The following is a 15,731-nucleotide window of genomic DNA, read 5'->3' on the forward strand; positions in this document are numbered from 1 at the left end:
AGAAAACGTTAAGCAAACACTGAATTAGGGAAGAAAGGTTCTGCTGCTCTCTTTTTCAAGCTCACAGTCTGCATTCTCCTATACAAACAGGCTTGCAGTTCTTCCATTTCAATTCTGAGCAGTCCTCATTTCTAGTCAGATTCACTAAGGTGCTGAGTATGCACAACTTCTGCTAAAGTCCACTGAGAGACATTGCTTAGCCAATCTACTTCAGTTGTGGGCTTCCTGAAATATCTTGTAATTCTGTAACTCCAATTTTAGAGGCAGCTAAACTTCATCAGAGTTAATCAAATCAGAAATTTGCACAATAATCTGCAAAACCTATTAAGTAAGGCTAATGGTTTACTAAGTCAATAAAAATTGCTGCCCATCCTATTGGTTTTTTTCAGAAGAGTTTTATTAAAAGATTTACTAATCATGACCAGTGCTTGACAGATAACTCTCTACTTTCATGTGTTCTTAAAAAGATATAACTTCCAATAAACCATAGCAATGTTATAGGTCAGCTTATGCTATGAAACAAAAACAAACTCCTACTGGAGTAGTTTAGCTGTAGGAGACCTTATTCTAAATAGAATTTTCTCAGAACGTAAAAGTTAAAAAACACAGCAAACCAAAACTCAAAAAAGCAGCAGGTTCCTGAAGCAGAGAAACAAAATGAAAATAAGTTATTTGCAGAGCACAGTTCCCCAGGACCTTCATTTATTTGATGATATTCAAGAGGAGCAGCAGCCTCCTGAAAAAAGCAGTCAGTAATAGCACCACATTCATGGATTCTGAGCACTGACAGCAAGCAGCAACTGAGTTAACACATAATTATAAAGATAATATTATCAAGCTCAGTCAAGCCTGATAAGAAGTTGGGATTCTGTTCAGGCCATCAAGATGAATTTTAGGATCCTCTTCACTGAATTTCCCTTTCCTGTTACTGTGGTTGATTTTACTGAAGTTAAACTATTGTAAAACTAGGCTCATGCAGGGCAAGTTAGGCCTCAATATCATTGTTTCTCCCTGCAATAATTGTTTCCATAATTGTTCTTGTCACTGTAGTAGATGATCTGCACAGAAGCAGGAAAAAAAAAAAAAAAAAAAAAAAAAAAAAAAAAAAAAAAAGGTTGTGTCCTTTCCTGCTACTTTATAAGGCATGATGATAGCTCCATAAAATTTTATTGTGTTACTATATCAAGACTATAATACTATTTTCATACTTTATTATCACACCAAGAGCTGGAAGTGGAACTCAGACAAATTCAGCATTGAAATAAGATGTAACTTGCTACCACTGAAGGCAGAGAAACATAGGAATGATTTGTTGTGAGGGCTAAAGAAACAGAAGGAAAATAGAGGCTCTTCAGTGCTGTTCTCTTTCTCAGTTAGCAGTTCCTCACTCCAGATTCACCATAGCTCTGTGCACCATAATCCTGCTTTCTGGAGCACTCCTGTAGGAGCTGTCTCAGTCATCTGCATGATGTTACCAGTTAATCTAGACATACTGCTCACCCAAGTCAGAAAAAGTTCTCCAGTACCTCAGTATATAGTTGAGAGCTTGTAGACAGTTTTGCTTTTGTCTGCCTCATGAGGTCCATTTTGTCAGCTGAAATGGGATATTTTTAACCTATTTGCTTTGGTGTCCTTAAGGTCTTTTGGCTCTACTATTAGGTAGTGTCTCCTGTTTTGTAAATGTGATTTATATTTGCCCAAACTAAAATGTTTTGTTTAACTGAAGCTGAATAAAAGTAATGGTTTGTGACAAATGATGGTGTAAACGGTCCCTTACAGACTTAAATGTTGTGAAAATGTCCTGATGTTTTGCTTGTGCATTGGGTTTATGTGGCCAGGGTTTGGCAGTGGAGGGACTGATGGAGTGGCTTCTGTAAGAAGAGATCAGGGGCTGCCTCCATGTCGGACAGAGCCTGTTCCAGCTGGCTCCAAGACAAACCCAACACTGGCCAAAGCTGAGCCCATCAGCAACCCTGGTGGTGCCTCTGTGGTAACATATTGAAGAAAGGATGGGAAATAGAGCACAGCAGCTGTGAAAGAGAGGAGTGAGGAAAAAATGGAAAAGAAACCTCAGCAGACACACAAATCAGAGAAGGAGAAGGCAGAAAGTACTCCAGGTGCCAGAGCAGAGATTCCCTGCAACCAGTGGGGAAGCACATTCCCTTCCTGCAGCAAAGAGCACCCACACTGCAGCCCATGGGCAACCCCACACCGTGTCACATGGATGTGCCTTGAGTATGTGCAGCGTGTGGAGAGCCCATGTAGAAGGAGGCTCCTGGCAGGGACCGCAGCCCATGGAGAGAAGCCCATGCTGGAGCAGGTTTTCTCCAAGACCTGTGACCCTGTGGGTATCCACACTGGAGCAGTCTGTTCTGAAGATCTGCAGCCTGTGTGAAGGGACCACGTGGGAACAGTTCATGAACAACTCTCTCCCTTGGAAAAGCACCTACCCTGGAGCAGGGAAGCAGTGTGAAAAGGAAGGAACAGTCAAAGCAAAGTGTTATGAACTGACCATAAACCCCATTCCCCATTTCTATCCCCATTCCCTATTTCCCCGTTCCTCCTCAGGACATAGAAAGATGAAATGGAAGACTTGGAAATGAGGGAATCAATCTGAGCCTAGGAAAAAGGAGAAGTGTCTATAAGGTGACTTAAGTTTACTCTCTTTTTCTCACCACCCTACTGTATTTTAATTGGCAATAAATTAACTTAATCTTTCCCAAGATGAGTCTCTTTTGCCCGTGCTGGTAACTGCTAAATCTTCCTGTCCTTATCTTGAACCAGAAGCTTTCCCATCTTAATTTTGTCCCCTCATCTTGTTGAGAATGGGGAATAAGAGAGCTTCTGGGTGCAGGTTTGGCAGCCAGCCAAGGTCAACTCATCACATCTTGATCAGTAGTTTGTCTTTGGAGTTTTAACTCTTAAGATTTTCTTTTTTCTTTTTTCTTTTTTTTTTTCCTTTTTTTTTCCTAATAAGATGAAGAACTGTCGTAGATTTATAGAATGAATATCTTAATCTTTTTGCAAACTCATTGTACCTAATGTAAATTAACCATGTTCTATGAAATGTACTGTATGAAAAATCATAGAATTACAGAATTGTTTGGGTTGGAAAGCACCTGAAACGTCATTTAGTTCCAGCATCACCAGCATGGGCTGGATACTACCCACTAGACCAAGTTGCTCAGGATCCCATCAAACCTGGCCTTGAACACTTCCAAGGATGGGGCCGTCACACCTTCTCTGGGCAACCTGTACCAGTGCTTTACTACCATCTGAGGAAAATTTTCTTCCTAACACTTAAGCTAAATCTCTTATCTTTTAAAAACCTTGCTAGGGAAAAACCTTGAAAAACTCACCACAAATGGTAAAACCTGGACTCTTCTATTCTACAGGATCTGATGGAAAGATACTACCTTGTTTCCACATGGTACATCATGTCTAATCTTAACTCACTGCTTCCACTTTCACAGTGGAAACTCATGTTACAGCTTCATCCTCAGACGCTTTGCTGCCAACAGACCCATGTAGCTAAGATGAGTAAAATCTAGATTATTTAGAAAAAAGAAAATACTATAATTGGAAAATAACCCCCCAAAATAAATAGTTACAGCATCACCTTGATATATCTAAAGGGAAGTGCAACGGTGAGAATAAAAGTGTGGTAGGTCCTTGCTTTGCGTTTACCCAATAGCATTCAGTTCCAAAACAAAACAAGTCTGAAAGTTTATCAGTGATGTAGCTGAGTGCAAAATATTCTGGCCCTTTGTAGGAGCCACACTCCTGCTTCACAGGAGTGAAGATACAGGTTGTCCCTGATATTCTCTACCTGTCCCCATTCCACCTGCCAATATTTTTCTGAAAGCTGAGCAAATTCAAAAGCAATCAGTTCTTAAAGTCAATATCATACCTTCTTTTGCACAATAAACAGCATTTTTGATGTGGGCAAAAAGAGCAAGAAACAAAAAAAAACCCTTTTATCATTTTCCGTAAAAGCCACATTATATTTTTTTTTCATGTCCCTTTTCCTTTTTCCCTTCTGCAGCCCCTGGAGCATCAGCAGAGTGTTTTCTTCATAAATAGATCTCAGACTTGAGAAGTTATTGTTAACAATGAATTGTCCCAGATGTACAGAGAGGATAGTGGTCATCAATAGTCCTTTCTCTAAGCCCTCAAGGCTCTGAACTGCTGATAAAAAAGGAAATCAGGGGGAGAAAAAGATCACACAGTAAATAAATCTGACTAACACTATGAATTTAATTGTTGACCAGCATAATTAACTGAATGAAGCAATGCCTCAGGCATGGAATGGTCTGCCACACAATCCACTCTCACCCTACTGTATTTCTCTGTCTGTAGCTAGCATATACAAAAACCACTAAATCATATATGACAGTATCTAACAGATTTGTCAGCCTGAATAGATTTGCTTGAAAGATAAATGCAGAAAATTCAGCTCACTTTAGAATGACAAAATCCTCACAGTTTTGAAGTTTCTGGCATTTTCAGTTCAATATTAATGAGCTCTGTAACCAGCTTGAGCAACAGGATAAATGAGAAAATATTAATACAAATTTCTGTGGTTTAGATATTTATTGAAGATTCAGCTCAAATTGCCTGTGGAGTTCAATAATATTTTTAAATGAAGAGACTATTTCACAAGTCTCTTCCTTAAATCATTAACTTTTTTAAACACAGAACATCAAAATACTTTTAACAGTCAAAACAGCAGCCCTGAAATAATTCAAACCATTTTACTTAATATAGTGTCTTGTTCCCTAAGACATTAGGGAATGTCAGTGATTCTGTTGTTTAATTATGCCCCAGAGTGTCTCAGCAATGGGAGTGAAAGAGACCTGAAAAGGAATAAATATTACTATTCCCTTTTAACAGAGAGAGAAACTGAGGCAAATATGCCTTGCCAGGGAGACTGTCTTGTTCACTAAGCAGATTCAGGAAAAGGAAATAAAACCCTGTATTTCAGTCCAGAAAATGACCATAGATATCAAAATGATGATCAAAAAGTTGACTGGCTGAGGCAGTTCTCTTAAAAGTAAACGTTAAATTCAGAAATAAAATTTCTTGCTTTACAGTGGAAAAAGAATATGATGTGCTTGGAAAGATGGAAAGCTTTCTGACTGGTAAGCTGCCCAGAGTAAAAGAACCTGAGGGAGCTGGTCAGCAGTGGTTGACCCTGAGCCAGCGTGTGCCCAGGTGGCCAAGGTGGCCAATGGCATCCTGGCCTTTATCAGGAATAGAAAGGCCAGCAGGACCTGGGCAGTGACCGTACTCAGCACTGGTGAGGCCACACTTCAAATCCTGTGTCCCTCACTACAACAAAGATACTGAGGTGCTGGAGCACGTCCAGAGAAGGGCAACGGAGCTGGGGAAGGGTCTGGAGCACAGGTTTGATGAGGAGTGGCTGAGGGAGCTGGGGGTGTTTAGCCTGAAGGAAAGGAGGCTGGGGGGGAACTTAGCACTCTTCTATAACTGCCTGAAAGGAGGCTGTAGCCAGTTAGGGCTCAGTCTCTTCTTGCAGCTAACAAGTGTTAGGACAAGAGGAAAGGGCCTTAAGTTGCACCAGTGAAGGTTTAGATTGAATGTCAGGAAAAATTTCTTCATGGAATAAGTTGTAAAGCATTGGAACAGCCTGCCAGGGAAGTGGTGGGATCCCCATTTATGAATGAAGAAAAGAAAAATGAAGTGACAACCTTTAAAGTGAGAGAAAAACAAGAACAGGGAAGCTTTAAGTCCCAAGAAAGTACCACCATAAATAAACTCTTTGTAAATACTTAGACAAGAACAGGGAGACAATTTTTTTCTTTTACAAACAGGGAATTTCCCTTTACAGAGAGGGGAAAAAGCAACAGATAACCTATATCTTCATTCTAGCCTGACTCTCTTGCTATTTGATGTACTGTTCTCAGAAGGAAGCTTAGGAAAGGTCTGTTAATTTGGTATAAAGGTGCCAGGAAAGTCATATTCAAAGAGTAGCTATGGGCATGCCTTTAAGGTGGAATGATGCATAAGGTGGAGTTCCAGAGGAGTTTATCTTTGGCCTAATACACTTAGGTGTCTGCTCAAAGGAATACTGACTGTGTTTATCAAATACACAGATTATAAGCTGCAAATACATCAGAAAAAGAGGATTGAAATTCCAAAGGGAGAAATTGTTTGGAGAAAAAATAAAAGAAGCCCAGTTGCAATTTAATGAGAACAACTAGAGGACATAAGTATAACCAACCAAATAAAAACAGATTGGAGAAAAGATGGCTTAGGTAACCAATAACTGAGAAAAAGATGTGGGATTCTAGTGGATCAACACTAGCTGTATATGTGTGCATGTTGTAGTGAAATAGCTACACTCTAATATGTGCTATACAACATACCTGGGTTATCACTTCCAATATACTCACTGCTGATAGAATCTTTAATAAAACCCAGTTTTATTATTTATTTATTATTTTATTTATTATTTGTTCAGTTCTGAGTATTGAATATTAGGAGAAATATAGGTGAATTAGAAACTGCTGAGGGAAAAGTACAAAGTTATTAGTGGTCTGGAATTCATGATCTATATGGAAATATTGATGGACTACTGATTTTTTTTGTCTGGAGTAAAGAAGACTGACAAATAGCATCATAAACGTTCTCAAAGCCTGGAAATCCTGAAAATGGACATGATACCCGTGATACACAGGACATAAATTAAAGGCTAAAACTGCAACCTAAAAAAAAATATTTTAGACATGTCAGTAGGATAGTGAGGATAGCGGAGCACTGGAGCCAATTTCCTGGCAGCTTTTGGAACCCCAGCCATCTGACCATTCCAAGAAGAAAATTATATAAACAGCCCTCAGAATGACACAGGAACAGCTGACTAAACCTTGAGGCAAGTGAATGGACTACTGATTTTCTGCAATTCTTTTAAAAGGAGGTTTTGTTTTGTTTTGTTTTGTTTTGTTGGTTTATTTTGTTGGGTTTTTTTTTTTTTTTGGTTTTTTGTGTGTTTTTTGGTTTTGGTTTTTGTTGTTTTGGTTTTTTTTTTTGTGACTCTAACAAAGAAGAAGTCTTATTAAGAAGAAGCTTGCAAACACACCTGATTTTAATGGGAATTTTTGAGACTCCAGTACTGTATGCAAAAAATCAGATTGTGACATTTTCTTCTTCATCTCATAGACAAAGATTTTATTCCAGGTATCACCACCAATAACCACAAACAAAAAGCTTTGAAGAATGTTTTTTCAAATATTCATAGGAGAATAATTATTTCCAGTATAGCTCTGCAACTACTGGGATGGACACTGCATATCTGACTATTGATTTCCTTTCCTAAGGAACACTGGTCTACCCTTGAAAGTGCATCCTGGTTGAACTTAAAAAGTCAGCAATTGTATTTGCAGCACTGCAAGTTCTCTTAGAATTATGTTGTTTCATTTCACTAGGACAATTCTGCTTATGATAACAAAAAGATCTTTTGGCTCCTGGGTCAAGATCTCCATGTGAAGTCTCCTTAGATGTTAGACCTCATGAATTTTTAGTGGCAAGAAGCTAATAGTTCCCGAGACCTGTAAAATGCAAATCTATTGGAAAATGAAGAGTCTGGGACGGATGCTGACCACATACTTCTCCTTTTATTTGCTCCCACTTGAGATTTCACACCTGAAACAAAGCTCTTGCTGTTCTGCTGTCATTGTGACTGACTTGATTTAGTCAGTCACAATAATATCCTTTCTTTTCATGCCTATCTATTTTCAGCTCCGTACACAATTTCTGAGCTTATTTGCAATAGGACAAGGCTGTAAATTCAAAACCTCTCCATTCCTGGGGTGTCTTGTACTTCTCTGACTACATAAAGAGGCTGAGTGCTTTGTCTTCCCAGGGAGAGCCAACAGCAATCAGCCACATGGAGATATTTTTATTATTATTCTCTTCCAATATCTGTCTATGAGTATCATACAACACAGATGTAGATCTAAAAATAAGTATTCCTGGCTGAAAATCTCTCTCATTGATAATTGTGTATAGTTTACATTTGAGGATTGTTTTTCCCCTTCTTTTTTCCCTTAAAGTAGAACTAGAGTGAGATACAGTGCCAGGAATGGAAATTGGGCCAAACCATTTCCCATGCTAGAACATATGCTTAAACTGAGAAGAAGTACCACAGAATGCTGACAGTTTTAACCTCACCTGACAATATTCTCTTGCCATATGTATGAAGACTATATACCCAAGGAATCTAGCTAAAATCTGATAAATTTAGCGTGACCTGTGTAAATAGTCCTGGAGGTCAATGTGGTACACACTTTGAACCACACAAATGTGTCGAAATTTGAGTGATATGTTTACCTAGGCAACCCTTCAGGCAAGAAGAAATGCAGAGTTACAAAGCATAGGATAGGTTTAAATTTAATATTAGTGAGGAGATGCCTGCTGTAGGAATGTTATATGATTAGGAATGAATGAATCCACAGGAAATACAGAGAAAGATTTTTCACGTTTTGACTTTGCCTGTTGTTTCTTTGTCCTGTTTGAGATAAGATCCTTCTTCTGCTGTACTTGGTGATGTAATTTCCTTAAAAAAAAATCAAATGGAGCTGCACTTAAGTGTCCAGAAATCACTGATAGACCAGCTGGGGAAAGCTGGAGCCAGGGTGAACTAGGCAGAAGACAGAAAGCCTTCAGCTGTCTGTGAAGGTGAGTTCACTACCAAACTTTTGTCTTTCCCATCATTGTAAACAGATAAAATTAATCGTAAAGTTTGGACACAGAAAATGCCTATTTCGCTTTGTTGACTGTAAGGCTGACAGGGGACACAAGGTCCATAGCTCAGGTGGAAGTACCTTACAAACCTCCTTCTTTGGATATCATCTGGAGGCAAGAGAAATGCTTGAGGAACTGGGTTCGCAAGACTGGAAGCAGAAGATTACAAAGGGCTTTAATTTATGTAGGAAAAAAGAAAAGGAGTATGATTTCAGGGTGAAATCAAAATCCTATTAATGGAAAGGAGAAAAACAATCTATATGTAAAGCCAATAACTTATTGTTGCTATAATTGAAATCTTAACAAGCTAATCAAAGAGTTATTCTTAGCCTATATCAATGTATTTAAAAAAATTAAAAAGTGAAACAAATTAATACCACTACACAGAAAAGGTCTCAACAATAACAATAGACCAGCTAAGATGATTTTTAAAAACACAGTCTATCCTCTAGCTTTTTTCCTGGTATTATGTTCACCTTTTTACTTTCATCCAGGCCCTGGAGTTCATGGTTTCCATCTGGCCAGGGAAGGGGAGATGGGTGTAGAGCATCCCAAGTCCTTCACTGGAAGAACTATGATGATACTGGTGATGGCTTCTTTTGCTTAGGATTTTCTTAGGGTCCTTTTTGTTTGCTAGCACATATTTACACCTTGCTTCTTCTTTATTGGTTAGCCTGTCCATGCAATATGCAAATTTCATACATAAATGCCATTTTACAGATCTCTTTGTTATTCAGTTATTTTATTCTCTCTTTGTTCACAGTTCTCTTTGTTATTCCTAAATCCAGTTTGCCCACCAAGATCTTAATTCCTTTAACTGACCATGGCTGATCTGTTTACAAACTTGGGGTTTCCATGTATGTCTGTACCCCATGATAGCTAAAACAAAGCTGCAGTTGGGTCGGCTCTAGTTCAGAAAGACCAGGCTTGATAAGGATTCAGTCCCATGGACTTGAAATTTCACTGCAAGGCTTTTCATCTTTTATTAAGGAGGGCAACCCCAGATTGCGTGGCTGCAGGGCCACATTTTCTAAACACCCTGCTTTTCAAAAAGTCCTGTGCACTGCTCAAGCCAACTTGATGACAAGTTATACGATCTCTGTTTACTATGCTCATATTAAAAGGGTCCCCTTTTTCATATTGTACAGGCAGCATAAGCAAGGTATGCTCTAAATGTATCATCTGCTCTCACATTTAGGCAGTTTGTGTTCCTTCCAAATGAGCTGTAGCATGAATCACACATTACTGAGAACAGACAGCTAGAGATGCAGTTTTATAGTCATCCATTCTAGTAGGAGCTGACAGTAATGACCTTAGAATTCTCTGCACAACCTGCAGAATCAGAATTGGCATGCAAATAAATATTGCAATATAACAAAGTCAACTTCTACTTCTCTTTAAAGATGAAGGGACTGAGAGATATCTTACGAAATGAGTGACAGCGTGAACATACACACACCAACCAGTGGGAAGTTCTGTGGTAGTTACTGGTGGGTAGTTTTCTTCACTGCAACGACATGTTTAGAAGCACAGATTTGAATCCAAAGAAGGCGGGTTTCATAACCCTGAGAGTTTCTCTCCAATCTTTCTAGCATCAGATCCTTAGGAAAAGGGAAACCACTACAAAACCAATATCACTTTGGGTCAAATAGTTCTCTACTGGCTGAACTTGGACTGTAGAACTCCTTCATTTGGCCTTCCATATGACCTCCAAAGTAGGCAGTTGAGCATTTAAGTGCTCCAGTCAGTGTCTACTAACAAACTCAACACTAAGATGGACTGTGAAGACCCCAGAACACAACTTCCGGCAGACTTTTCCGCTTCTTACTATATTGAAGTTGCTGAATTTGTTTTAAAATACATATATAATTTTTTAAAATTTGTTACCAATTTTTAATTGATCACTTACATCAACATGATCACTAGAAATTCAGGTTTGCAGGAGCTGTGTAGTACTAAACATTAACAGATAAACAGCTTACCAGTGACTGCAGTCCAACAGTCTGCATATTTGTCAGATGTTGTGTCTTCCTCACAGCAAACTCACATATAATGTACTGCACTTAATAACCCTTTTATCATCTAGAAATGCTGCTTTCTTATATCCATTCTATCCTGAGAAAACAATTGCCTTCACTGATGCTATATAATCTGTTCTTAGAAATTTGTTTTCTCATTTCAAAGTTTTCCAACAGAACGTACCTTCTTATTAAACTGTCAGCTACCTTGAATTTACTTCTAGGATTCATACATGAACTTTAGAGAAATTTGGACATTGCTCTTTAGTCAGATAATTTTGGCATGCATTTTTGAACATGACTTGGAACAAAAAAAACCCAAAAAATAGGGACACATTGCATCTAAGTACTCAAAGGGAAAACAAATTCTATCCACGTTATCACATCAGGATTGTCATAATATTTATCAAACTTGTGCCCAATTCCTTGATTTTAGATATTTTCAAGAGAAACTGCAGCTGTGACATCCTGTCTTTCAGGATCCCTACTGCGAGTACAGCTGCTGCAACAGTTTTGTAGAGTTGAATAAAGAACACCTTAGTGCAATAGTATTTTGTCATGGAATGTAGAAGTGTAGGTTCCTGTACCTGAGATCAAGAACTGCAATCAGGCTATGCAAGGGGGAAAAAAAAAAACCACAACAACAAATTATTCAAATTCAAAAACACAGAAGAAGAAATGTAGGGAAAAGAAAAAAATTTGAGCTGAAAAATGTGAGAAGAAGCTGTTTTCCTGAATAGAAAATTAAATTATTCAAATCCATGAGGCAGTAAAACTGCTGGAAAGAAAATAGAATGAAAAAGAATTTTAATAGAATTTAAAGGCTTGGAATTTTTTACAACATCTTGCCATCATTTGCAGTCTCCTGCTGTCAGTTCAAAGGCACTTGGCCCTATTTCTGTAAGTCAACAAAGCACCAGAACTCACAAAGGTTAATGCAGCTCCTGAGCAAAATTCATAATGCAGTATTGTGGAGGAAGCTGACAAAGTGAAGAAATGGTTGAGATTTTGCAGTGACTGGCAAGCTGGAGAATTAAAGAATTTGACAATATAAATAGATGGGAAGCATTTATATCAGCTTTTTAGGCTATAATTGGCATACCTGAATAAGGATCTCCTTTGTATCATTTCAAACCTGTAAATCCAAAACCTATTACAAATAGGAATTATTTTACCTGTACTGTGTGTGATGTATGGTGTAGCAGACCCACAGACACAAATTCACCTGTTCATGAGCTCAATCTGATTTTCAGAGCAACAAATGCAAACCATGGGTTGTTTGGCACCACAGTTTTTGTGGGATTTGTTTTGTGGACTTTGTTTTGTAGGGGGAAGAAACTTAACAATCAGCAGAACAGGTCACAAATTATGTGAATTTTCCTAGCACCCTATTTCTTGATTTCCCCTTTCTCAAAAGCCATAATTTCTCCAATTTCTGCAGTTTATCATTTATCCTTCGCCAGGTGACCAGAAAGTATCTGTCTTGTGATCAATACCAGGCATCCCCTAACTGTTAAAATGTTTAACATCTTTCCTTGTACAAGAGAAAGGTATACATAAGGAAATTAAATTATGAGGAGTTCTAGCACAAAGTTGCAAAAGATCATCCATCCATCCATCCATCCATCCATCCATCCATCCATCCATCCATCCATCCATCACATAGAGGAAGATGCCTATCTCGTGGTCATAGGATTGATACAACATCAGTATCAGGATGAAGCTGATGGATGTTGCCACCAAAAAAACTCTGTTCTCCTCAGGTAACTGAATGTAATCACAGAATGTGGTGGTAGGTGCTCACAGCTGCTCATAGCTTCCTAACTGAAAGATACCTCCTGGTCATGTACTGGAGAAAAAATTTAAGTTTGTATTCTTCAGGAGCCTCTGCAAAGCTTTTGATACCTAACCAGATTGCCTAGTACAGAATGAAAATTCACTTCAGTAAAAACATTTTGAAATACCCATCTCAAGACACATTAAAATCTCTTCACAGTTACACAGTATTACTGTTGCTATGAGACATATAGCTGAAGCTCTTCAGAATGTTACATGCTACAATCACAGTGTTTTTTATGCCTTTACTAGAATTGTGGGCATTTAAAGGATCCTTTCTTATGTCTTTGGATCTGTGACGTTGCATCTGTTAATTAGCATAACAATACATTTCCCTACAAAACCACTAGCTCTACTAAAGAGGCACCTTTTGTAATCATTAAAATAATCAGTAGCAATAATTCTCTCAAGAAAAAGAAGAAATTATATTATTATTTATAACATTTTTCAAAACAGTTTTTAAACCTCCTTTTTACATAAGTTCCATGCAAAGGTCTCTAATTTTGTACTTTTTTTGTCTGCCACCTTTCAGACTGTGAGTCTTCATGGAGATTTTGTTTTCTTAGTGCTTGCTTGAATCAGCTTACCTTCACCTGATTAATTGGCCCTTTCCTCTTGTTGGACAATGATTCTTGAACATACTTTTATTTCTTATTCCATTAGTTCAAACTGTTCTTCACAAATAACAAAAATGCATTCCCAGGGCAGCCCAGAACAAAAAGTCAAAGGTCACTGACCGCTTTTTTGAATGCATTTTGAAGAACAATGAGTAAAAAAATGTTCTTCCCAATACTGGAAGAGGTCATTAATTAAGACTTGTTTAATGACCATTAACCATCATTAATTAACCATTAACTACCATGCTATGTTATTCATTTGCCTGAAACACTCTGCAGCACTTAAAATGAGAGAAGAGGAAAATAGAAACCAAAACTTCTCTCCCAAATAACACTCACAGCTGAATTTGGGACACAGTCTGGTATGTGCCTTGTAAGGATACACAGCATTCCAAAAGTCTCAGTCACCACAAACACTTTTATGTTCATATTGGCCCCAGAAAAATCCCTATTAAGAGGTCCTTCAGGTCAGAGCTTTTTCACCCACAGAGGGCCTATAAAAATACTATTGAGAAAGAAATCTCAAGATGAAGAGAGTTCATGGGTAGGAAGTTCTTCATTGAGATTTTTATCCCTGCTGTATAAACCTAAGATCTTGATTACAGTACATTTTTCCCTAGGATATCTGCAGGAGTCACAAGTTTGATCATTTAATCCTGCTGAGATCTGAACTCAGCTGTAATCTCAGTCTGTAAAACTGCACACGTTGGAATAAGGGGGCAAACAGAAATAATTTAATACAGATCGGACCACTAGCTCCTTCTCACAGTTCCTCTTTAGAAGTGAGAAATGTTGGGATAATTGGGGATGAAAAGATCCATGCATTGATCACCACAACAAACCTCTGGACTTGGACCTCTGTCCACACACACCGACACATATAAAAGTCTGAAGAAGGCAACGTAGTTGCCATAAGGTAGGAGCAGCTTCCTTGTGGGAATGCTTGCCCAAGGAGAAGACCTTACAGCTGATCCCATTGTTAATTACATAAGTAGGACTTTGGAAAAGTAAGTCTAATGGCCTGAGTCATCCCTGGTTGCAGTGGATGTTCTTCTCTGGGAATATTACTCCAAGTCTACTCTTCTTCCCATGTATAGTCTATTGAGATTGAAGGCACCTTGCTGTTCCAATGATTAGTGGTTCATGCCTCTTCCCACAACAGAAAATTTAAAATGCATCTTCACACATTCTGAAACACTAACATTTAATTAAAAGATGTAATCAATTCAATACACATAGTTTTACTGCTTAATGCATCCTAACATGCATAATGGAGAAATTAAACTACAAATAAACAAGTACCCAGCACAAACACATACAGAAAAAATGGTACATACACTAATTTTGTTACTTGTAGATGATAGAACTGTTGTGTTATAGGAGGTTTGTTTTGCTTTCTACTGAGTATAGGATGTGTCACTGTAATACAGATGACACACTTAGCCAGCCAGCTTTACAAATTGGGATAATAGAGTGAGCGGGTTGAACAGGCCCAATATACACGAACAGCTGCCAGTATTTTAACTGGATGGATATTTGTCAGCTAAGTAATTGACCTGAGTATAGATAAACTATAAAGCATGGGAAGTTTGGATATTGAGAATTTTTCACAACAAAGATATGGAAGTATTTTTAAAACACTGATGATTCCAAATCAAAGAAGTTTAATTGCAAATTTAGGTTTAGTATGTTAATAGAAAAATGTTCAACAACTCCTACAGGGAAAAGGTGATCAATACCTCATTTTGGCAATTACTTAACAATGGTATTGACTTTTGCCAAAACTCCTTTACTTGTATTGAGAAAAAAAAATGCAAAATTTGTGTTTACAGAGCCAGAATTTAGTTAGTGTGAATGAATAGATATGGGTGGACAATTGCAAACACAACAGATTGCAGCTGAGACAACTCTTGAGGGATATTCTCGAGGAAAGTCCTCTGAATCTGACTCATCTCTTCAATCTACTCATAGAAAGTCAAGTTTTTCCTTCTTTCAGGCAGATTTTGTTGCAGCAGTTTGAACATCCCCTTCCCCTTCCTTCCCCTCCGTGGACTGTCTGCACACCTGCCATCCCAACAGGAGTTAAACCCATGACTTTGTCAATTACCCTGGAAATTATGTTTCACAGGGCCAGTGCTGGGACTGGGTCTGGCAATACACTACACAATAGGACCATCTTTTCCAGTGATCATATTCCCTCTTATCTCACCATATGGCTTATCCAGAGGGGCTGCCTCTGCTCTAAGGTTATCATAATGTCTGCCAACAACAGATCAGAGACCTCAGCGTATGAGCTTCTTTCTTGCCTTAACAGATGCTTAGAGGATCCAGAGCACCCCCTTTACAGTTAAATTAAACTGAAGCTAGCTGGAACCTATGAACCCTTGCCTCCACAGTACTTGGGGTGAAGAACTTGCTCCGTTTTAAACAAGGTCCCTTACAGATGACATTCATGCTAACACAGAAACTCCAGCAGAGCACACACATGCAGAACCTG

This window comes from Chamaea fasciata, unplaced genomic scaffold, assembly GCF_029207755.1.
Source record: "Chamaea fasciata isolate MVZ Bird 193981 ecotype frontalis unplaced genomic scaffold, bChaFas1.0.hap1 SCAF_2, whole genome shotgun sequence".
Lineage (NCBI taxonomy): Eukaryota > Metazoa > Chordata > Aves > Passeriformes > Sylviidae > Chamaea > Chamaea fasciata.